The sequence below is a fragment of the Mesoplodon mirus genome (genome assembly GCF_964341445.2).
Source record: "Mesoplodon mirus genome assembly, chromosome: 1".
In the NCBI taxonomy this organism is placed as follows: domain Eukaryota; kingdom Metazoa; phylum Chordata; class Mammalia; order Artiodactyla; family Ziphiidae; genus Mesoplodon; species Mesoplodon mirus.
In genome coordinates this window covers 175,282,587-175,307,392 of record NC_138976.1, presented here as the reverse complement: position 1 = coordinate 175,307,392, position 24,806 = coordinate 175,282,587, and positions in this window count along the sequence as shown.

Sequence of the window (24,806 nt, the reverse complement as noted above, 5' to 3'; positions counted from 1 at the left end):
GCCCTTTGGCCTGGGCCTAAATGCTTGTGACACCCCACTGGACCTGCCGTGCTCTGAGGGCACTGCCCTGGGCCCCCTGCTCCCCTGCCCTTTGTTCAGTCACAGCAGAGATGGCCACACCCACTCCTTCAGTGAGGGCAGAGTTCCAACCACCCTCAGCCCCGCCCCCTCTCCGCAGGTTACCATGGACTACAGAGGCTGCATCCTGAGGCCAGGGCGTTCCGAGAATGCCAAGGGCAGACATGATGACCTTAAATGATTTCCTCTTGTGTCAGGTTTGGTAAACTTTAGGAGCTAGGAAATGGTCCACTTTACAGAAATGTTCAAATTTACTGGCATTTCATATATTCTCTGCTATAACATTGTCCTGATTCTTTCTGTATTTTCTTATGTTTTTGTTTTCCTTAATCAAAGTGTGTCTTTTCAATCTTTTCAAAGAAGATTCTTTGGACTTACTAAATCACCTGAATTTTATACGTTTTCTGTTGTATTAACTTCTGGTCATATCTTTATTTATCTTTTTTCTATGTTCTCAGGGTTTATTGTTTTCATCTTCTGATGTCAATTAAAACACTTGGTTATTCATTTTAATAAATATTTTACTTATAAAGATTTGAACTTTTGAAGATTCCAGCTTACTTGTAAGTTTCTAAGGGTCAGGTCCTCTCCATTGTTGCTGGCCTAAGGTTTAGTTCACCATATAGCAATGTACATATTGACCTATTTTCCCCTCGACTTTCTGTGATTCCCTACATCTCACCTTTCTTTGCAGACAAGCCATTTGAAATACCCTTAACTTATTTCACAGCCAATAAGTCATTGAAATAATGTGTAGTTTTTAGAGAAATCTTCTTATATAAATAGGCAGAAAATCTCACCTGCCATAGTTTTCAAAACAGCATAATTTCACTCTTCTCAATGCTTAATCTGTTGTATTACACAACCTTTGAGTATTTAGCTTTATCAATGACATGTCCTTTAAAAATGTTTTAGAGATCCTACCAGTCTTTGAAAACATCCTTGTTCCTTGTTTCAGTTCCAGTTTTATGTATATATTCTGCCTTGCACCTGATTATTCCAACAATTGATGGATGGCCCTGGGAATCTAATTCTGGTATTGATAGTCTTTACTGATTGTCTCCCCTCGTAGCTGATTTCTTCATTATTGTGTAAATTTAGATCATGAGCTCATGTTTAGCTAAACAGCTGACCTTGTAAGACGCTTAGGTGTGAACACTCGTAAGCTGCAGCAGAAAGACGGCAAAGATTTATTTGTGTCCCTCCAATGAGTTGCCCACGAGGACACCGTTTTCTACAAGTGTTGGTCCAATACTCCCTCTAGAGGCAGGGGACTCCGACAGGGCTGATTGGCGGCCCCCGATCTGGGGCAGGGGCAGTGGGCAGCCTGTGGCCCGGGCAGGAGCCTCTTTGCATGTGTCCCTGGGACACATCTGCCTGCGAACTTCGGTCACCTGGCAGGAAGCTACGATGCCCAGACCTATGGTTAGCTGTGCAGCGAGGTGTACTGTGAGGACAGGTTCCACACACACTTCAAGTAAGAGGTCGGCCTGAGTGGAAAGGTGAGAGTTTGGGCAGCTGTGCAGACAAAGAAGGCGCCCTTTGGCCTGGGCCTAAATGCTTGTGACACCCCACTGGACCTGCCGGGCTCTGAGGGCCCTGCCCTGGGCCCCCTGCTCCCCTGCCCTTTGTTCAGTCACAGCAGAGATGGCCACACCCAATCCCTCAGTGAGGACAGTGTTCCAACCTCCCTCAGCCCCACACCCTCTCCGCAGGTTACCATGGACTACAGAGGCTGCATTCTGAGGCCAGGGCGTTCCGAGAATGCCAAGGGCAGACATGATGACCTTAAATGATTTCCTCTTGTGTCAGGTTTGGTAAACTTTAGGAGCTAGGAAACGGTCCACTTTACAGAAATGTTCAAATTTACTGGCATTTCATATATTCTCTGCTATAACATTGTCCTGATTCTTTCTGTATATTCTTTACTTATGTTCTTGTTTTCCTTAATCAAAGTGTGTCTTTTCAATCTTTTCAAAGAAGATTCTTTGGACTTACTAAATCACCTCAATTTATACGTTTTCTGTTGTATTAACTTCTGGTCATATCTTTATTTATCTTTTTTCTATGTTCTCAGGGTTTATTGTTTTGATCTTCTGATGTCAATTAAAACACTTGGTTATTCATTTTAATAAATATTTTACTTATAAAGATTTGAACTTTTGAAGATTCCAGCTTACTTTTAAGTTTCGAAGGGTCAGGTCCTCTCCATTGTTGCTGGCCTAAGGTTTAGTTCACCATATAGCAATGTACATATTGACCTATTTTCCCCTCGACTTTCTGTGATTCCCTATATCTCACCTTTCTTTGCAGACAAGCCATTTGAAATACCCTTAATTTATTTCACAGCCAATAAGTCATTGAAATAATGTGTATTTTTTAGAGAAATCTTCTTATATAATTAGGCAGAAAATCTCACCTGCCATAGTTTTCAAAACAGCATAATTTCACTCTTCTCAATGCTTAATCTGTTGTATTACACAACCTTTGAGTATTTAGCTTTATCAATGACATGTCCTTTAAAAATGTTTTAGAGATCCTACCAGTCTTTGAAAACATCCTTGTTCCTTGTTTCAGTTCCAGTTTTATGTATATATTCTGCCTTGCACCTGATTATTCCAACAATTGATGGATGGCCTTGGGAATCTAACTCTGGTATTGATAGTCTTTACTAATTGTCTCCCCTCGTAGCTGATTTCTTCATTATTGTGTACATTTAGATCATGAGCTCATGTTTAGCTAAACAGCTGACCTTGTAAGACGCTTAGGTGTGAACGCTCGTAAGCTTCAGCAGAAAGTCGGCAAAGATTTATTTGTGTCCCTCCAATGAGTTGCCCACGAGGACACAGTTTTCTACAAGTGTTGGTCCAATACTCCCTCTAGAGGCAGGGGACTCCGACAGGGCTGATTGGCGGCCCCCGATCTGGGGCAGGGGCCTTGGGCAGCCTGAGGCCCGGGCAGGAGCCTCTTTGCATGTGTCCCTGGGACACATCTGCCTGCGAACTTCGGTCACCTGGCAGGAAGCTACGATGCCCAGACCTATGGTTAGCTGTGCAGCGAGGTGTACTGTGAGGACAGGTTCCACACACACTTCCAGTAAGTGGTCGGCCTGAGTGGAAAGGTGAGAGTTTGGGCAGCTGAGCAGACAAAGAAGGCGCCCTTTGGCCTGGGCCTAAATGCTTGTGACACGCTACTGGACATGCCGGGCTCTGTGGGCCCTGCCCTGGGCCCCCTGCTCCCCTGCCTTTGTTCTGTCACAGCAGAGATGGCCACACCCACTCCCTCAGTGAGGGCAGTGTTCCAACCTCCCTCAGCCCCACACCCTCTCCGCAGGTTACCATGGACTACAGAGGCTGCATTCTGAGGCCAGGGCATTCCGAGAATGCCAAGGGCAGACATGATGACCTTAAATGATTTCCTCTTGTGTCAGGTTTGGTAAACTTTAGGAGCTAGGAAATGGTCCACTTTACAGAAATGTTCAAATTTACTGGCATTTCATATATTCTCTGCTATAACATTGTCCTGATTCTTTCTGTATTTTCTTTACTTATGTTTTTGTTTTCCTTAATCAAAGTGTGTCTTTTCAATCTTTTCAAAGAAGATTCTTTGGACTTACTAAATCACCTCAATTTTATATGTTTTCTGTTGTATTAAGTTCTGCTCATATCTTTATTTATCTTTTTTCTATGTTCTCAGGGTTTATTGTTTTGATCTTCTGATGTCAATTAAAACACTTGGTTATTCATTTTAATAAATATTTTACTTATAAAGATTTGAACTTTTGAAGATTCCAGCTTACTTGTAAGTTTCTAAGGGTCAGGTCCTCTCCATTGTTGCTGGCCTAAGGTTTAGTTCACCATATAGCAATGTATATATTGACCTATTTTCCCCTCGACTTTCTGTGATTCCCTACATCTCACCTTTCTTGGCAGACAAGCCATTTGAAACACCCTTAACTTATTTCACAGCCAATAAGTCATTGAAATAATGTGTATTTTTAGAGAAATCTTCTTATATAATTAGGCAGAAAATCTCACCTGCCATAGTTTTCAAAACAGCATAATTTCACTCTTCTCAATGCTTAATCTGTTGTATTACACAACCTTTGAGTATTTAGCTTTATCAATGACATATCCTTTAAAAATGTTTTAGAGAACCTACCAGTCTTTGAAAACATCCTTGTTCCTTGTTTCAGTTCCAGTTTTATGTATATATTCTGCCTTGCACCTGATTATTCCAACAATTCATGGATGGCCTTGGGAATCTAATTCTGGTATTGATAGTCTTTACTGATTGTCTCCCCTCGTAGCTGATTTCTTCATTATTGTGTAAATTTAGATCATGAGCTCATGTTTAGCTAAACAGCTGACCTTGTAAGACGCTTAGGTGTGAACGCTCGTAAGCTTCAGCAGAAAGTCGGCAAAGATTTATGTGTGTCCCTCCAATGAGTTGCCCACGAGGACACCGTTTTCTACAAGTGTTGGTCCAATACTCCCTCTAGAGGCAGGGGACTCCGAAAGGGCTGATTGGCGGCCCCCGATCTGGGGCAGGGGCCGTGGGCAGCCTGAGGCCCGGGCAGGAGCCTCTTTGCATGTGTCCCTGGGACACATCTGCCTGCGAACTTCGGTCACCTGGCAGGAAGCTACGATGCCCAGACCTATGGTTAGCTGTGCAGCGAGGTGTACTGTGAGGACAGGTTCCACACACACTTCAAGTAAGAGGTCGGCCTGAGTGGAAAGGTGAGAGTTTGGGCAGCTGTGCAGACAAAGAAGGCGCCCTTTGGCCTGGGCCTAAATGCTTGTGACACCCCACTGGACCTGTCGTGCTCTGAGGGCACTGCCCTGGGCCCCCTGCTCCCCTGCCCTTTGTTCAGTCACAGCAGAGATGGCCACACCCACTCCTTCAGTGAGGGCAGAGTTCCAACCACCCTCAGCCCCGCCCCCTCTCCGCAGGTTACCATGGACTACAGAGGCTGCATCCTGAGGCCAGGGCGTTCCAAGAATGCCAAGGGCAGACATGATGACCTTAAATGATTTCCTCTTGTGTCAGGTTTGGTAAACTTTAGGAGCTAGGAAATGGTCCACTTTACAGAAATGTTCAAATTTACTGGCATTTCATATATTCTCTGCTATAACATTGTCCTGATTCTTTCTGTATTTTCTTATGTTTTTGTTTTCCTTAATCAAAGTGTGTCTTTTCAATCTTTTCAAAGAAGATTCTTTGGACTTACTAAATCACCTGAATTTTATACGTTTTCTGTTGTATTAACTTCTGGTCATATCTTTATTTATCTTTTTTCTATGTTCTCAGGGTTTATTGTTTTCATCTTCTGATGTCAATTAAAACACTTGGTTATTCATTTTAATAAATATTTTACTTATAAAGATTTGAACTTTTGAAGATTCCAGCTTACTTGTAAGTTTCTAAGGGTCAGGTCCTCTCCATTGTTGCTGGCCTAAGGTTTAGTTCACCATATAGCAATGTACATATTGACCTATTTTCCCCTCGACTTTCTGTGATTCCCTACATCTCACCTTTCTTTGCAGACAAGCCATTTGAAATACCCTTAACTTATTTCACAGCCAATAAGTCATTGAAATAATGTGTAGTTTTTAGAGAAATCTTCTTATATAAATAGGCAGAAAATCTCACCTGCCATAGTTTTCAAAACAGCATAATTTCACTCTTCTCAATGCTTAATCTGTTGTATTACACAACCTTTGAGTATTTAGCTTTATCAATGACATGTCCTTTAAAAATGTTTTAGAGATCCTACCAGTCTTTGAAAACATCCTTGTTCCTTGTTTCAGTTCCAGTTTTATGTATATATTCTGCCTTGCACCTGATTATTCCAACAATTGATGGATGGCCTTGGGAATCTAATTCTGGTATTGATAGTCTTTACTGATTGTCTCCCCTCGTAGCTGATTTCTTCATTATTGTGTAAATTTAGATCATGAGCTCATGTTTAGCTAAACAGCTGACCTTGTAAGACGCTTAGGTGTGAACACTCGTAAGCTGCAGCAGAAAGACGGCAAAGATTTATTTGTGTCCCTCCAATGAGTTGCCCACGAGGACACCGTTTTCTACAAGTGTTGGTCCAATACTCCCTCTAGAGGCAGGGGACTCCGACAGGGCTGATTGGCGGCCCCCGATCTGGGGCAGGGGCAGTGGGCAGCCTGTGGCCCGGGCAGGAGCCTCTTTGCATGTGTCCCTGGGACACATCTGCCTGCGAACTTCGGTCACCTGGCAGGAAGCTACGATGCCCAGACCTATGGTTAGCTGTGCAGCGAGGTGTACTGTGAGGACAGGTTCCACACACACTTCAAGTAAGAGGTCGGCCTGAGTGGAAAGGTGAGAGTTTGGGCAGCTGTGCAGACAAAGAAGGCGCCCTTTGGCCTGGGCCTAAATGCTTGTGACACCCCACTGGACCTGCCGGGCTCTGAGGGCCCTGCCCTGGGCCCCCTGCTCCCCTGCCCTTTGTTCAGTCACAGCAGAGATGGCCACACCCAATCCCTCAGTGAGGACAGTGTTCCAACCTCCCTCAGCCCCACACCCTCTCCGCAGGTTACCATGGACTACAGAGGCTGCATTCTGAGGCCAGGGCGTTCCGAGAATGCCAAGGGCAGACATGATGACCTTAAATGATTTCCTCTTGTGTCAGGTTTGGTAAACTTTAGGAGCTAGGAAACGGTCCACTTTACAGAAATGTTCAAATTTACTGGCATTTCATATATTCTCTGCTATAACATTGTCCTGATTCTTTCTGTATATTCTTTACTTATGTTCTTGTTTTCCTTAATCAAAGTGTGTCTTTTCAATCTTTTCAAAGAAGATTCTTTGGACTTACTAAATCACCTCAATTTATACGTTTTCTGTTGTATTAACTTCTGGTCATATCTTTATTTATCTTTTTTCTATGTTCTCAGGGTTTATTGTTTTGATCTTCTGATGTCAATTAAAACACTTGGTTATTCATTTTAATAAATATTTTACTTATAAAGATTTGAACTTTTGAAGATTCCAGCTTACTTTTAAGTTTCGAAGGGTCAGGTCCTCTCCATTGTTGCTGGCCTAAGGTTTAGTTCACCATATAGCAATGTACATATTGACCTATTTTCCCCTCGACTTTCTGTGATTCCCTATATCTCACCTTTCTTTGCAGACAAGCCATTTGAAATACCCTTAATTTATTTCACAGCCAATAAGTCATTGAAATAATGTGTATTTTTTAGAGAAATCTTCTTATATAATTAGGCAGAAAATCTCACCTGCCATAGTTTTCAAAACAGCATAATTTCACTCTTCTCAATGCTTAATCTGTTGTATTACACAACCTTTGAGTATTTAGCTTTATCAATGACATGTCCTTTAAAAATGTTTTAGAGATCCTACCAGTCTTTGAAAACATCCTTGTTCCTTGTTTCAGTTCCAGTTTTATGTATATATTCTGCCTTGCACCTGATTATTCCAACAATTGATGGATGGCCTTGGGAATCTAACTCTGGTATTGATAGTCTTTACTAATTGTCTCCCCTCGTAGCTGATTTCTTCATTATTGTGTACATTTAGATCATGAGCTCATGTTTAGCTAAACAGCTGACCTTGTAAGACGCTTAGGTGTGAACGCTCGTAAGCTTCAGCAGAAAGTCGGCAAAGATTTATTTGTGTCCCTCCAATGAGTTGCCCACGAGGACACAGTTTTCTACAAGTGTTGGTCCAATACTCCCTCTAGAGGCAGGGGACTCCGACAGGGCTGATTGGCGGCCCCCGATCTGGGGCAGGGGCCTTGGGCAGCCTGAGGCCCGGGCAGGAGCCTCTTTGCATGTGTCCCTGGGACACATCTGCCTGCGAACTTCGGTCACCTGGCAGGAAGCTACGATGCCCAGACCTATGGTTAGCTGTGCAGCGAGGTGTACTGTGAGGACAGGTTCCACACACACTTCCAGTAAGTGGTCGGCCTGAGTGGAAAGGTGAGAGTTTGGGCAGCTGAGCAGACAAAGAAGGCGCCCTTTGGCCTGGGCCTAAATGCTTGTGACACGCTACTGGACCTGCCGGGCTCTGTGGGCCCTGCCCTGGGCCCCCTGCTCCCCTGCCTTTGTTCTGTCACAGCAGAGATGGCCACACCCACTCCCTCAGTGAGGGCAGTGTTCCAACCTCCCTCAGCCCCACACCCTCTCCGCAGGTTACCATGGACTACAGAGGCTGCATCCTGAGGCCAGGGCGTTCCGAGAATGCCAAGGGCAGACATGATGACCTTAAATGATTTCCTCTTGTGTCAGGTTTGGTAAACTTTAGGAGCTAGGAAATGGTCCACTTTACAGAAATGTTCAAATTTACTGGCATTTCATATATTCTCTGCTATAACATTGTCCTGACTCTTTCTGTATATTCTTTACTTATGTTTTTGTTTTCCTTAATCAAAGTGTGTCTTTTCAATCTTTTCAAAGAAGATTCTTTGGACTTACTAAATCACCTCAATTTTATACGTTTTCTGTTGTATTAAGTTCTGCTCATATCTTTATTTATCTTTTTTCTATGTTCTCAGGGTTTATTGTTTTGATCTTCTGATGTCAATTAAAACACTTGGTTATTCATTTTAATAAATATTTTACTTATAAAGATTTGAACTTTTGAAGATTCCAGCTTACTTGTAAGTTTCTAAGGGTCAGGTCCTCTCCATTGTTGCTGGCCTAAGGTTTAGTTCACCATATAGCAATGTATATATTGACCTATTTTCCCCTCGACTTTCTGTGATTCCCTACATCTCACCTTTCTTGGCAGACAAGCCATTTGAAATACCCTTAACTTATTTCACAGCCAATAAGTCATTGAAATAATGTGTATTTTTAGAGAAATCTTCTTATATAATTAGGCAGAAAATCTCACCTGCCATAGTTTTCAAAACAGCATAATTTCATTCTTCTCAATGCTTAATCTGTTGTATTACACAACCTTTGAGTATTTAGCTTTATCAATGACATGTCCTTTAAAAATGTTTTAGAGAACCTACCAGTCTTTGAAAACATCCTTGTTCCTTGTTTCAGTTCCAGTTTTATGTATATATTCTGCCTTGCACCTGATTATTCCAAAAATTGATGGATGGCCTTGGGAATCTAATTCTGGTATTGATAGTCTTTACTGATTGTCTCCCCTCGTAGCTGATTTCTTCATTATTGTGTAAATTTAGATCATGAGCTCATGTTTAGCTAAACAGCTGACCTTGTAAGACGCTTAGGTGTGAACGCTCGTAAGCTTCAGCAGAAAGTCGGCAAAGATTTATGTGTGTCCCTCCAATGAGTTGCCCACGAGGACACCGTTTTCTACAAGTGTTGGTCCAATACTCCCTCTAGAGGCAGGGGACTCCGACAGGGCTGATTGGCGGCCCCCGATCTGGGGCAGGGGCCGTGGGCAGCCTGAGGCCCGGGCAGGAGCCTCTTTGCATGTGTCCCTGGGACACATCTGCCTGCGAACTTCGGTCACCTGGCAGGAAGCTACGATGCCCAGACCTATGGTTAGCTGTGCAGCGAGGTGTACTGTGAGGACAGGTTCCACACACACTTCAAGTAAGAGGTCGGCCTGAGTGGAAAGGTGAGAGTTTGGGCAGCTGTGCAGACAAAGAAGGCGCCCTTTGGCCTGGGCCTAAATGCTTGTGACAGCCCACTGGACCTGCCGTGCTCTGAGGGCCCTGCCCTGGGCCCCCTGCTCCCCTGCCCTTTGTTCAGTCACAGCAGAGATGGCCACACCCACTCCTTCAGTGAGGGCAGAGTTCCAACCACCCTCAGCCCCGCCCCCTCTCCGCAGGTTACCATGGACTACAGAGGCTGCATACTGAGGCCAGGGCGTTCCGAGAATGCCAAGGGCAGACATGATGACCTTAAATGATTTCCTCTTGTGTCAGGTTTGGTAAACTTTAGGAGCTAGGAAATGGTCCACTTTACAGAAATGTTCAAATTTACTGGCATTTCATATATTCTCTGCTATAACATTGTCCTGATTCTTTCTGTATTTTCTTATGTTTTTGTTTTCCTTAATCAAAGTGTGTCTTTTCAATCTTTTCAAAGAAGATTCTTTGGACTTACTAAATCACCTCAATTTTATACGTTTTCTGTTGTATTAACTTCTGGTCATATCTTTATTTATCTTTTTTCTATGTTCTCAGGGTTTATTGTTTTCATCTTCTGATGTCAATTAAAACACTTGGTTATTCATTTTAATAAATATTTTACTTATAAAGATTTGAACTTTTGAAGATTCCAGCTTACTTGTAAGTTTCTAAGGGTCAGGTCCTCTCCATTGTTGCTGGCCTAAGGTTTAGTTCACCATATAGCAATGTACATATTGACCTATTTTCCCCTCGACTTTCTGTGGTTCCCTACATCTCACCTTTCTTTGCAGACAAGCCATTTGAAATACCCTTAACTTATTTCACAGCCAATAAGTCATTGAAATAATGTGTAGTTTTTAGAGAAATCTTCTTATATAATTAGGCAGAAAATCTCACCTGCCATAGTTTTCAAAACAGCATAATTTCACTCTTCTCAATGCTTAATCTGTTGTATTACACAACCTTTGAGTATTTAGCTTTATCAATGACATGTCCTTTAAAAATGTTTTAGAGATCCTACCAGTCTTTGAAAACATCCTTGTTCCTTGTTTCAGTTCCAGTTTTATGTATATATTCTGCCTTGCACCTGATTATTCCAACAATTGATGGATGGCCTTGGGAATCTAATTCTGGTATTGATAGTCTTTACTGATTGTCTCCCCTCGTAGCTGATTTCTTCATTATTGTGTAAATTTAGATCATGAGCTCATGTTTAGCTAAACAGCTGACCTTGTAAGACGCTTAGGTGTGAACACTCGTAAGCTGCAGCAGAAAGACGGCAAAGATTTATTTGTGTCCCTCCAATGAGTTGCCCACGAGGACACCGTTTTCTACAAGTGTTGGTCCAATACTCCCTCTAGAAGCAGGGGACTCCGACAGGGCTGATTGGCGGCCCCCGATCTGGGGCAGGGGCAGTGGGCAGCCAGTGGCCCGGGCAGGAGCCTCTTTGCATGTGTCCCTGGGACACATCTGCCTGCGAACTTCGGTCACCTGGCAGGAAGCTACGATGCACAGACCTATGGTTAGCTGTGCAGCGAGGTGTACTGTGAGGACAGGTTCCACACACACTTCAAGTAAGAGTTCGGCCTGAGTGGAAAGGTGAGAGTTTGGGCAGCTGAGCAGACAAAGAAGGCGCCCTTTGGCCTGGGCCTAAATGCTTGTGACACCCCACTGGACCTGCCGGGCTCTGAGGGCCCTGCCCTGGGCCCCCTGCTCCCCTGCCCTTTGTTCAGTCACAGCAGAAATGGCCACACCCAATCCCTCAGTGAGGACAGTGTTCCAACCTCCCTCAGCCCCACACCCTCTCCGCAGGTTACCATGGACTACAGAGGCTGCATCCTGAGGCCAGGGCGTTCCAAGAATGCCAAGGGCAGACATGATGACCTTAAATGATTTCCTCTTGTGTCAGGTTTGGTAAACTTTAGGAGCTAGGAAATGGTCCACTTTACAGAAATGTTCAAATTTACTGGCATTTCATATATTCTCTGCTATAACATTGTCCTGATTCTTTCTGTATTTTCTTATGTTTTTGTTTTCCTTAATCAAAGTGTGTCTTTTCAATCTTTTCAAAGAAGATTCTTTGGACTTACTAAATCACCTGAATTTTATACGTTTTCTGTTGTATTAACTTCTGGTCATATCTTTATTTATCTTTTTTCTATGTTCTCAGGGTTTATTGTTTTCATCTTCTGATGTCAATTAAAACACTTGGTTATTCATTTTAATAAATATTTTACTTATAAAGATTTGAACTTTTGAAGATTCCAGCTTACTTGTAAGTTTCTAAGGGTCAGGTCCTCTCCATTGTTGCTGGCCTAAGGTTTAGTTCACCATATAGCAATGTACATATTGACCTATTTTCCCCTCGACTTTCTGTGATTCCCTACATCTCACCTTTCTTTGCAGACAAGCCATTTGAAATACCCTTAACTTATTTCACAGCCAATAAGTCATTGAAATAATGTGTAGTTTTTAGAGAAATCTTCTTATATAAATAGGCAGAAAATCTCACCTGCCATAGTTTTCAAAACAGCATAATTTCACTCTTCTCAATGCTTAATCTGTTGTATTACACAACCTTTGAGTATTTAGCTTTATCAATGACATGTCCTTTAAAAATGTTTTAGAGATCCTACCAGTCTTTGAAAACATCCTTGTTCCTTGTTTCAGTTCCAGTTTTATGTATATATTCTGCCTTGCACCTGATTATTCCAACAATTGATGGATGGCCTTGGGAATCTAATTCTGGTATTGATAGTCTTTACTGATTGTCTCCCCTCGTAGCTGATTTCTTCATTATTGTGTAAATTTAGATCATGAGCTCATGTTTAGCTAAACAGCTGACCTTGTAAGATGCTTAGGTGTGAACACTCGTAAGCTGCAGCAGAAAGACGGCAAAGATTTATTTGTGTCCCTCCAATGAGTTGCCCACGAGGACACCGTTTTCTACAAGTGTTGGTCCAATACTCCCTCTAGAGGCAGGGGACTCCGACAGGGCTGATTGGCGGCCCCCGATCTGGGGCAGGGGCAGTGGGCAGCCTGTGGCCCGGGCAGGAGCCTCTTTGCATGTGTCCCTGGGACACATCTGCCTGCGAACTTCGGTCACCTGGCAGGAAGCTACGATGCCCAGACCTATGGTTAGCTGTGCAGCGAGGTGTACTGTGAGGACAGGTTCCACACACACTTCAAGTAAGAGGTCGGCCTGAGTGGAAAGGTGAGAGTTTGGGCAGCTGTGCAGACAAAGAAGGCGCCCTTTGGCCTGGGCCTAAATGCTTGTGACACCCCACTGGACCTGCCGGGCTCTGAGGGCCCTGCCCTGGGCCCCCTGCTCCCCTGCCCTTTGTTCAGTCACAGCAGAGATGGCCACACCCAATCCCTCAGTGAGGACAGTGTTCCAACCTCCCTCAGCCCCACACCCTCTCCGCAGGTTACCATGGACTACAGAGGCTGCATTCTGAGGCCAGGGCGTTCCGAGAATGCCAAGGGCAGACATGATGACCTTAAATGATTTCCTCTTGTGTCAGGTTTGGTAAACTTTAGGAGCTAGGAAACGGTCCACTTTACAGAAATGTTCAAATTTACTGGCATTTCATATATTCTCTGCTATAACATTGTCCTGATTCTTTCTGTATATTCTTTACTTATGTTCTTGTTTTCCTTAATCAAAGTGTGTCTTTTCAATCTTTTCAAAGAAGATTCTTTGGACTTACTAAATCACCTCAATTTATACGTTTTCTGTTGTATTAACTTCTGGTCATATCTTTATTTATCTTTTTTCTATGTTCTCAGGGTTTATTGTTTTGATCTTCTGATGTCAATTAAAACACTTGGTTATTCATTTTAATAAATATTTTACTTATAAAGATTTGAACTTTTGAAGATTCCAGCTTACTTTTAAGTTTCGAAGGGTCAGGTCCTCTCCATTGTTGCTGGCCTAAGGTTTAGTTCACCATATAGCAATGTACATATTGACCTATTTTCCCCTCGACTTTCTGTGATTCCCTATATCTCACCTTTCTTTGCAGACAAGCCATTTGAAATACCCTTAATTTATTTCACAGCCAATAAGTCATTGAAATAATGTGTATTTTTTAGAGAAATCTTCTTATATAATTAGGCAGAAAATCTCACCTGCCATAGTTTTCAAAACAGCATAATTTCACTCTTCTCAATGCTTAATCTGTTGTATTACACAACCTTTGAGTATTTAGCTTTATCAATGACATGTCCTTTAAAAATGTTTTAGAGATCCTACCAGTCTTTGAAAACATCCTTGTTCCTTGTTTCAGTTCCAGTTTTATGTATATATTCTGCCTTGCACCTGATTATTCCAACAATTGATGGATGGCCTTGGGAATCTAACTCTGGTATTGATAGTCTTTACTAATTGTCTCCCCTCGTAGCTGATTTCTTCATTATTGTGTACATTTAGATCATGAGCTCATGTTTAGCTAAACAGCTGACCTTGTAAGACGCTTAGGTGTGAACGCTCGTAAGCTTCAGCAGAAAGTCGGCAAAGATTTATTTGTGTCCCTCCAATGAGTTGCCCACGAGGACACAGTTTTCTACAAGTGTTGGTCCAATACTCCCTCTAGAGGCAGGGGACTCCGACAGGGCTGATTGGCGGCCCCCGATCTGGGGCAGGGGCCTTGGGCAGCCTGAGGCCCGGGCAGGAGCCTCTTTGCATGTGTCCCTGGGACACATCTGCCTGCGAACTTCGGTCACCTGGCAGGAAGCTACGATGCCCAGACCTATGGTTAGCTGTGCAGCGAGGTGTACTGTGAGGACAGGTTCCACACACACTTCCAGTAAGTGGTCGGCCTGAGTGGAAAGGTGAGAGTTTGGGCAGCTGAGCAGACAAAGAAGGCGCCCTTTGGCCTGGGCCTAAATGCTTGTGACACGCTACTGGACCTGCCGGGCTCTGTGGGCCCTGCCCTGGGCCCCCTGCTCCCCTGCCTTTGTTCTGTCACAGCAGAGATGGCCACACCCACTCCCTCAGTGAGGGCAGTGTTCCAACCTCCCTCAGCCCCACACCCTCTCCGCAGGTTACCATGGACTACAGAGGCTGCATCCTGAGGCCAGGGCGTTCCGAGAATGCCAAGGGCAGACATGATGACCTTAAATGATTTCCTCTTGTGTCAGGTTTGGTAAACTTTAGGAGCTAGGAAATGGTCCACTTTACAGAAATGTTCAAATTTACTGGCATTTCATATATTCTCTGCTATAACATTGTCCTGACTCTTTCTGTATATTCTTTACTTATGTTTTTGTTTTCCTTAATCAAAGTGTGTCTTTTCAATCTTTTCAAAGAAGATTCTTTGGACTTACTAAATCACCTCAATTTTATACGTTTTCTGTTGTATTAAGTTCTGCTCATATCTTTATTTATCTTTTTTCTATGTTCTCAGGGTTTATTGTTTTGATCTTCTGATGTCAATTAAAACACTTGGTTATTCATTTTAATAAATATTTTACTTATAAAGATTTGAACTTTTGAAGATTCCAGCTTACTTGTAAGTTTCTAAGGGTCAGGTCCTCTCCATTGTTGCTGGCCTAAGGTTTAGTTCACCATATAGCAATGTATATATTGACCTATTTTCCCCTCGACTTTCTGTGATTCCCTACATCTCACCTTTCTTGGCAGACAAGCCATTTGAAATACCCTTAACTTATTTCACAGCCAATAAGTCATTGAAATAATGTGTATTTTTAGAGAAATCTTCTTATATAATTAGGCAGAAAATCTCACCTGCCATAGTTTTCAAAACAGCATAATTTCACTCTTCTCAATGCTTAATCTGTTGTATTACACAACCTTTGAGTATTTAGCTTTATCAATGACATGTCCTTTAAAAATGTTTTAGAGAACCTACCAGTCTTTGAAAACATCCTTGTTCCTTGTTTCAGTTCCAGTTTTATGTATATATTCTGCCTTGCACCTGATTATTCCAAAAATTGATGGTTGGCCTTGGGAATCTAATTCTGGTATTGATAGTCTTTACTGATTGTCTCCCCTCGTAGCTGATTTCTTCATTATTGTGTAAATTTAGATCATGAGCTCATGTTTAGCTAAACAGCTGACCTTGTAAGACGCTTAGGTGTGAACGCTCGTAAGCTTCAGCAGAAAGTCGGCAAAGATTTATGTGTGTCCCTCCAATGAGTTGCCCACGAGGACACCGTTTTCTACAAGTGTTGGTCCAATACTCCCTCTAGAGGCAGGGGACTCCGACAGGGCTGATTGGCGGCCCCCGATCTGGGGCAGGGGCCGTGGGCAGCCTGAGGCCCGGGCAGGAGCCTCTTTGCATGTGTCCCTGGGACACATCTGCCTGCGAACTTCGGTCACCTGGCAGGAAGCTACGATGCCCAGACCTATGGTTAGCTGTGCAGCGAGGTGTACTGTGAGGACAGGTTCCACACACACTTCAAGTAAGAGGTCGGCCTGAGTGGAAAGGTGAGAGTTTGGGCAGCTGTGCAGACAAAGAAGGCGCCCTTTGGCCTGGGCCTAAATGCTTGTGACAGCCCACTGGACCTGCCGTGCTCTGAGGGCCCTGCCCTGGGCCCCCTGCTCCCCTGCCCTTTGTTCAGTCACAGCAGAGATGGCCACACCCACTCCTTCAGTGAGGGCAGAGTTCCAACCACCCTCAGCCCCGCCCCCTCTCCGCAGGTTACCATGGACTACAGAGGCTGCATACTGAGGCCAGGGCGTTCCGAGAATGCCAAGGGCAGACATGATGACCTTAAATGATTTCCTCTTGTGTCAGGTTTGGTAAACTTTAGGAGCTAGGAAATGGTCCACTTTACAGAAATGTTCAAATTTACTGGCATTTCATATATTCTCTGCTATAACATTGTCCTGATTCTTTCTGTATTTTCTTATGTTTTTGTTTTCCTTAATCAAAGTGTGTCTTTTCAATCTTTTCAAAGAAGATTCTTTGGACTTACTAAATCACCTGAATTTTATACGTTTTCTGTTGTATTAACTTCTGGTCATATCTTTATTTATCTTTTTTCTATGTTCTCAGGGTTTATTGTTTTGATCTTCTGATGTCAATTAAAACACTTGGTTATTCATTTTAATAAATATTTTACTTATAAAGATTTGAACTTTTGAAGATTCCAGCTTACTTGTAAGTTTCTAAGGGTCAGGTCCTCTCCATTGTTGCTGGCCTAAGGTTTAGTTCACCATATAGCAATGTACATATTGACCTATTTTCCCCTCGACTTTCTGTGGTTCCCTACATCTCACCTTTCTTTGCAGACAAGCCATTTGAAATACCCTTAACTTATTTCACAGCCAATAAGTCATTGAAATAATGTGTAGTTTTTAGAGAAATCTTCTTATATAATTAGGCAGAAAATCTCACCTGCCATAGTTTTCAAAACAGCATAATTTCACTCTTCTCAATGCTTAATCTGTTGTATTACACAACCTTTGAGTATTTAGCTTTATCAATGACATGTCCTTTAAAAATGTTTTAGAGATCCTACCAGTCTTTGAAAACATCCTTGTTCCTTGTTTCAGTTCCAGTTTTATGTATATATTCTGCCTTGCACCTGATTATTCCAACAATTGATGGATGGCCTTGGGAATCTAATTCTGGTATTGATAGTCTTTACTGATTGTCTCCCCTCGTAGCTGATTTCTTCATTATTGTGTAAATTTAGATCATGAGCTCATGTTTAGCTAAACAGCTGACCTTGTAAGACGCTTAGGTGTGAACACTCGTAAGCTGCAGCAGAAAGACGGCAAAGATTTATTTGTGTCCCTCCAATGAGTTGCCCACGAGGACACCGTTTTCTACAAGTGTTGGTCCAATACTCCCTCTAGAGGCAGGGGACTCCGACAGGGCTGATTGGCGGCCCCCGATCTGGGGCAGGGGCAGTGGGCAGCCTGTGGCCCGGGCAGGAGCCTCTTTGCATGTGTCCCTGGGACACATCTGCCTGCGAACTTCGGTCACCTGGCAGGAAGCTACGATGCACAGACCTATGGTTAGCTGTGCAGCGAGGTGTACTGTGAGGACAGGTTCCACACACACTTCAAGTAAGAGTTCGGCCTGAGTGGAAAGGTGAGAGTTTGGGCAGCTGAGCAGACAAAGAAGGCGCCCTTTGGCCTGGGCCTAAATGCTTGTGACACCCCACTGGACCTGCCGGGCTCTGAGGGCCCTGCCCTGGGCCCCCTGCTCCCCTGCCCTTTGTTCAGTCACAGCAGAAATGGCCACACCCAATCCCTCAGTGAGGACAGTGTTCCAACCTCCCTCAGCCCCACACCCTCTCCGCAGGTTACCATGGACTATAGAGGCTGCATTCTGAGGCCAGGGCATTCCGAGAATGCCAAGGGCAGACATGATGACCTTAAATGATTTCCTCTTGTGTCAGGTTTGGTAAACTTTAGGAGCTAGGAAATGGTCCACTTTACAGAAATGTTCAAATTTACTGGCATTTCATATATTCTCTGCTATAACATTGTCCTGATTCTTTCTGTATATTCTTTACTTATGTTCTTGTTTTCCTTAATCAAAGTGTGTCTTTTCAATCTTTTCAAAGAAGATTCTTTGGACTTACTAAATCACCTCAATTTATACGTTTTCTGTTGTATTAACTTCTGGTCATATCTTTATTTATCTTTTTTCTATGTTCTCAGGGTTTATTGTTTTGATCTTCTGATGTCAATTAAAACACTTGGTTATTCATTTTAATAAATATTTTACTTATAAAGATTTGAACTTTTGAAGATTCCAGCTTACTTTTAAGTTTCGAAGGGTCAGGTCCTCTCCATTGTTGCTGGCCTAAGGTTTAGTTCACCATATAGCAATGTACATATTGACCTATTTTCCCCTCGACTTTCTGTGATTCCCTATATCTCACCTTTCTTTGCAGACAAGCCATTTGAAATACCCTTAATTTATTTCACAGCCAATAAGTCATTGAAATAATGTGTATTTTTTAGAGAAATCTTCTTATATAATTAGGCAGAAAATCTCACCTGCCATAGTTTTCAAAACAGCATAATTTCACTCTTCTCAATGCTTAATCTGTTGTATTACACAACCTTTGAGTATTTAGCTTTATCAATGACATGTCCTTTAAAAATGTTTTAGAGATCCTACCAGTCTTTGAAAACATCCTTGTTCCTTGTTTCAGTTCCAGTTTTATGTATATATTCTGCCTTGCACCTGATTATTCCAACAATTGATGGATGGCCTTGGGAATCTAACTCTGGTATTGATAGTCTTTACTAATTATTTCCCCTCGTAGCTGATTTCTTCATTATTGTGTACATTTAGATCATGAGCTCATGTTTAGCTAAACAGCTGACCTTGTAAGACGCTTAGGTGTGAACGCTCGTAAGCTTCAGCAGAAAGTCGGCAAAGATTTATTTGTGTCCCTCCAATGAGTTGCCCACGAGGACACCGTTTTCTACAAGTGTTGGTCCAATACTCCCTCTAGAGGCAGGGGACTCCGACAGGGCTGATTGGCGGCCCCTGATCTGGGGCAGGGGCCTTGGGCAGCCTGAGGCCCGGGCAGGAGCCTCTTTGCATGTGTCCCTGGGACACATCTGCCTGCGAACTTCGGTCACCTGGCAGGAAGCTACGATGCCCAGACCTATGGTTAGCTGTGCAGCGAGGTGTACTGTGAGGACAGGTTCCACACACACTTCAAGTAAGAGGTCGGCCTGAGTGGAAAGGTGAGAGTTTGGGCAGCTGAGCAGACAAAGAAGGCGCCCTTTGGCCTGGGCCTAAATGCTTGTGACACGCTACTGGACCTGCCGGGCTCTGAGGGCCCTGCCCTGGGCCCCCTGCTCCCCTGCCTTTGTTCTGTCACAGCAGAGATGGCCACACCCACTCCCTCAGTGAGGGCAGTGTTCCAACCTCCCTCAGCCCCACACCCTCTCTGCAGGTTACCATGGACTACAGAGGCTGTATTCTGAGGCCAGGGCGTTCCGAGAATGCCAAGGGCAGACATGATGACCTTAAATGATTTCCTCTTGTGTCAGGTTTGGTAAACTTTAGGAGCTAGGAAATGGTCCACTTTACAGAAATGTTCAAATTTACTGGCATTTCATATATTCTCTGCTATAACATTGTCCTGACTCTTTCTGTATATTCTTTACTTATGTTTTTGTTTTCCTTAATCAAAGTGTGTCTTTTCAATCTTTTCAAAGAAGATTCTTTGGACTTACTAAATCACCTCAATTTTATACGTTTTCTATTGTATTAAGTTCTGCTCATATCTTTATTTATCTTTTTTCTATGTTCTCAGGGTTTATTGTTTTGATCTTCTGATGTCAATTAAAACACTTGGTTATTCATTTTAATAAATATTTTACTTATAAAGATTTGAACTTTTGAAGATTCCAGCTTACTTGTAAGTTTCTAAGGGTCAGGTCCTCTCCATTGTTGTTGGCCTAAGGTTTAGTTCACCATATAGCAATGTATATATTGACCTATTTTCCCCTCGACTTTCTGTGATTCCCTACATCTCACCTTTCTTGGCAGACAAGCCATTTGAAATACCCTTAACTTATTTCACAGCCAATAAGTCATTGAAATAATGTGTATTTTTAGAGAAATCTTCTTATATAATTAGGCAGAAAATCTCACCTGCCATAGTTTTCAAAACAGCATAATTTCACTCTTCTCAATGCTTAATCTGTTGTATTACACAACCTTTGAGTATTTAGCTTTATCAATGACATGTCCTTTAAAAATGTTTTAGAGAACCTACCAGTCTTTGAAAACATCCTTGTTCCTTGTTTCAGTTCCAGTTTTATGTATATATTCTGCCTTGCACCTGATTATTCCAACAATTGATGGATGGCCTTGGGAATCTAATTCTGGTATTGATAGTCTTTACTAATTGTCTCCCCTCGTAGCTGATTTCTTCATTATTGTGTAAATTTAGATCATGAGCTCATGTTTAGCTAAACAGCTGACCTTGTAAGACGCTTAGGTGTGAACGCTCGTAAGCTTCAGCAGAAAGTCGGCAAAGATTTATTTGTGTCCCTCCAATGAGTTGCCCACGAGGACACCGTTTTCTACAAGTGTTGGTCCAATACTCCCTCTAGAGGCAGGGGACTCCGACAGGGCTGATTGGCGGCCCCCGTTCTGGGGCAGGGGCAGTGGGCAGCCTGTGGCCCGGGCAGGAGCCTCTTTCCATGTGTCCCTGGGACACATCTGCCTGCGAACTTCGGTCACCTGGCAGGAAGCTACGATGCACAGACCTATGGTTAGCTGTGCAGCGAGGTGTACTGTGAGGACAGGTTCCACACACACTTCAAGTAAGAGTTCGGCCTGAGTGGAAAGGTGAGAGTTTGGGCAGCTGAGCAGACAAAGAAGGCGCCCTTTGGCCTGGGCCTAAATGCTTGTGACACCCCACTGGACCTGCCGGGCTCTGAGGGCCCTGCCCTGGGCCCCCTGCTCCCCTGCCCTTTGTTCAGTCACAGCAGAAATGGCCACACCCAATCCCTCAGTGAGGACAGTGTTCCAACCTCCCTCAGCCCCACACCCTCTCCGCAGGTTACCATGGACTATAGAGGCTGCATTCTGAGGCCAGGGCATTCCGAGAATGCCAAGGGCAGACATGATGACCTTAAATGATTTCCTCTTGTGTCAGGTTTGGTAAACTTTAGGAGCTAGGAAATGGTCCACTTTACAGAAATGTTCAAATTTACTGGCATTTCATATATTCTCTGCTATAACATTGTCCTGATTCTTTCTGTATATTCTTTACTTATGTTCTTGTTTTCCTTAATCAAAGTGTGTCTTTTCAATCTTTTCAAAGAAGATTCTTTGGACTTACTAAATCACCTCAATTTATACGTTTTCTGTTGTATTAACTTCTGGTCATATCTTTATTTATCTTTTTTCTATGTTCTCAGGGTTTATTGTTTTGATCTTCTGATGTCAATTAAAACACTTGGTTATTCATTTTAATAAATATTTTACTTATAAAGATTTGAACTTTTGAAGATTCCAGCTTACTTTTAAGTTTCGAAGGGTCAGGTCCTCTCCATTGTTGCTGGCCTAAGGTTTAGTTCACCATATAGCAATGTACATATTGACCTATTTTCCCCTCGACTTTCTGTGATTCCCTATATCTCACCTTTCTTTGCAGACAAGCCATTTGAAATACCCTTAATTTATTTCACAGCCAATAAGTCATTGAAATAATGTGTATTTTTTAGAGAAATCTTCTTATATAATTAGGCAGAAAATCTCACCTGCCATAGTTTTCAAAACAGCATAATTTCACTCTTCTCAATGCTTAATCTGTTGTATTACACAACCTTTGAGTATTTAGCTTTATCAATGACATGTCCTTTAAAAATGTTTTAGAGATCCTACCAGTCTTTGAAAACATCCTTGTTCCTTGTTTCAGTTCCAGTTTTATGTATATATTCTGCCTTGCACCTGATTATTCCAACAATTGATGGATGGCCTTGGGAATCTAACTCTGGTATTGATAGTCTTTACTAATTATTTCCCCTCGTAGCTGATTTCTTCATTATTGTGTACATTTAGATCATGAGCTCATGTTTAGCTAAACAGCTGACCTTGTAAGACGCTTAGGTGTGAACGCTCGTAAGCTTCAGCAGAAAGTCGGCAAAGATTTATTTGTGTCCCTCCAATGAGTTGCCCACGAGGACACCGTTTTCTACAAGTGTTGGTCCAATACTCCCTCTAGAGGCAGGGGACTCCGACAGGGCTGATTGGCGGCCCCTGATCTGGGGCAGGGGCCTTGGGCAGCCTGAGGCCCGGGCAGGAGCCTCTTTGCATGTGTCCCTGGGACACATCTGCCTGCGAACTTCGGTCACCTGGCAGGAAGCTACGATGCCCAGACCTATGGTTAGCTGTGCAGCGAGGTGTACTGTGAGGACAGGTTCCACACACACTTCAAGTAAGAGGTCGGCCTGAGTGGAAAGGTGAGAGTTTGGGCAGCTGAGCAGACAAAGAAGGCGCCCTTTGGCCTGGGCCTAAATGCTTGTGACACGCTACTGGACCTGCCGGGCTCTGAGGGCCCTGCCCTGGGCCCCCTGCTCCCCTGCCTTTGTTCTGTCACAGCAGAGATGGCCACACCCACTCCCTCAGTGAGGGCAGTGTTCCAACCTCCCTCAGCCCCACACCCTCTCTGCAGGTTACCATGGACTACAGAGGCTGTATTCTGAGGCCAGGGCGTTCCGAGAATGCCAAGGGCAGACATGATGACCTTAAATGATTTCCTCTTGTGTCAGGTTTGGTAAACTTTAGGAGCTAGGAAATGGTCCACTTTACAGAAATGTTCAAATTTACTGGCATTTCATATATTCTCTGCTATAACATTGTCCTGACTCTTTCTGTATATTCTTTACTTATGTTTTTGTTTTCCTTAATCAAAGTGTGTCTTTTCAATCTTTTCAAAGAAGATTCTTTGGACTTACTAAATCACCTCAATTTTATACGTTTTCTGTTGTATTAAGTTCTGCTCATATCTTTATTTATCTTTTTTCTATGTTCTCAGGGTTTATTGTTTTGATCTTCTGATGTCAATTAAAACACTTGGTTATTCATTTTAATAAATATTTTACTTATAAAGATTTGAACTTTTGAAGATTCCAGCTTACTTGTAAGTTTCTAAGGGTCAGGTCCTCTCCATTGTTGTTGGCCTAAGGTTTAGTTCACCATATAGCAATGTATATATTGACCTATTTTCCCCTCGACTTTCTGTGATTCCCTACATCTCACCTTTCTTGGCAGACAAGCCATTTGAAATACCCTTAACTTATTTCACAGCCAATAAGTCATTGAAATAATGTGTATTTTTAGAGAAATCTTCTTATATAATTAGGCAGAAAATCTCACCTGCCATAGTTTTCAAAACAGCATAATTTCACTCTTCTCAATGCTTAATCTGTTGTATTACACAACCTTTGAGTATTTAGCTTTATCAATGACATGTCCTTTAAAAATGTTTTAGAGAACCTACCAGTCTTTGAAAACATCCTTGTTCCTTGTTTCAGTTCCAGTTTTATGTATATATTCTGCCTTGCACCTGATTATTCCAACAATTGATGGATGGCCTTGGGAATCTAATTCTGGTATTGATAGTCTTTACTAATTGTCTCCCCTCGTAGCTGATTTCTTCATTATTGTGTAAATTTAGATCATGAGCTCATGTTTAGCTAAACAGCTGACCTTGTAAGACGCTTAGGTGTGAACGCTCGTAAGCTTCAGCAGAAAGTCGGCAAAGATTTATTTGTGTCCCTCCAATGAGTTGCCCACGAGGACACCGTTTTCTACAAGTGTTGGTCCAATACTCCCTCTAGAGGCAGGGGACTCCGACAGGGCTGATTGGCGGCCCCCGTTCTGGGGCAGGGGCAGTGGGCAGCCTGTGGCCCGGGCAGGAGCCTCTTTCCATGTGTCCCTGGGACACATCTGCCTGCGAACTTCGGTCACCTGGCAGGAAGCTACGATGCCCAGACCTATGGTTAGCTGTGCAGCGAGGTGTACTGTGAGGACAGGTTCCACACACACTTCAAGTAAGAGGTCGGCCTGAGTGGAAAGGTGAGAGTTTGGGCAGCTGTGCAGACAAAGAAGGCGCCCTTTGGCCTGGGCCTAAATGCTTGTGACACCCCACTGGACCTGCCGTGCTCTGAGGGCCCTGCCCTGGGCCCCCTGCTCCCCTGCCCTTTGTTCAGTCACAGCAGAGATGGCCACACCCACTCCTTCAGTGAGGGCCGAGTTCCAACCACCCTCAGCCCCGCCCCCTCTCCGCAGGTTACCATGGACTACAGAGGCTGCATCCTGAGGCCAGGGCGTTCCGAGAATGCCAAGGGCAGACATGATGACCTTAAATGATTTCCTCTTGTGTCAGGTTTGGTAAACTTTAGGAGCTAAGAAATGGTCCACTTTACAGAAATGTTCAAATTTACTGGCATTTCATATATTCTCTGCTATAACATTGTCCTGATTCTTTCTGTATATTCTTTACTTATGTTCTTGTTTTCCTTAATCAAAGTGTGTCTTTTCAATCTTTTCAAAGAAGATTCTTTGGACTTACTAAATCACCTCAATTTATACGTTTTCTGTTGTATTAACTTCTGGTCATATCTTTATTTATCTTTTTTCTATGTTCTCAGGGTTTA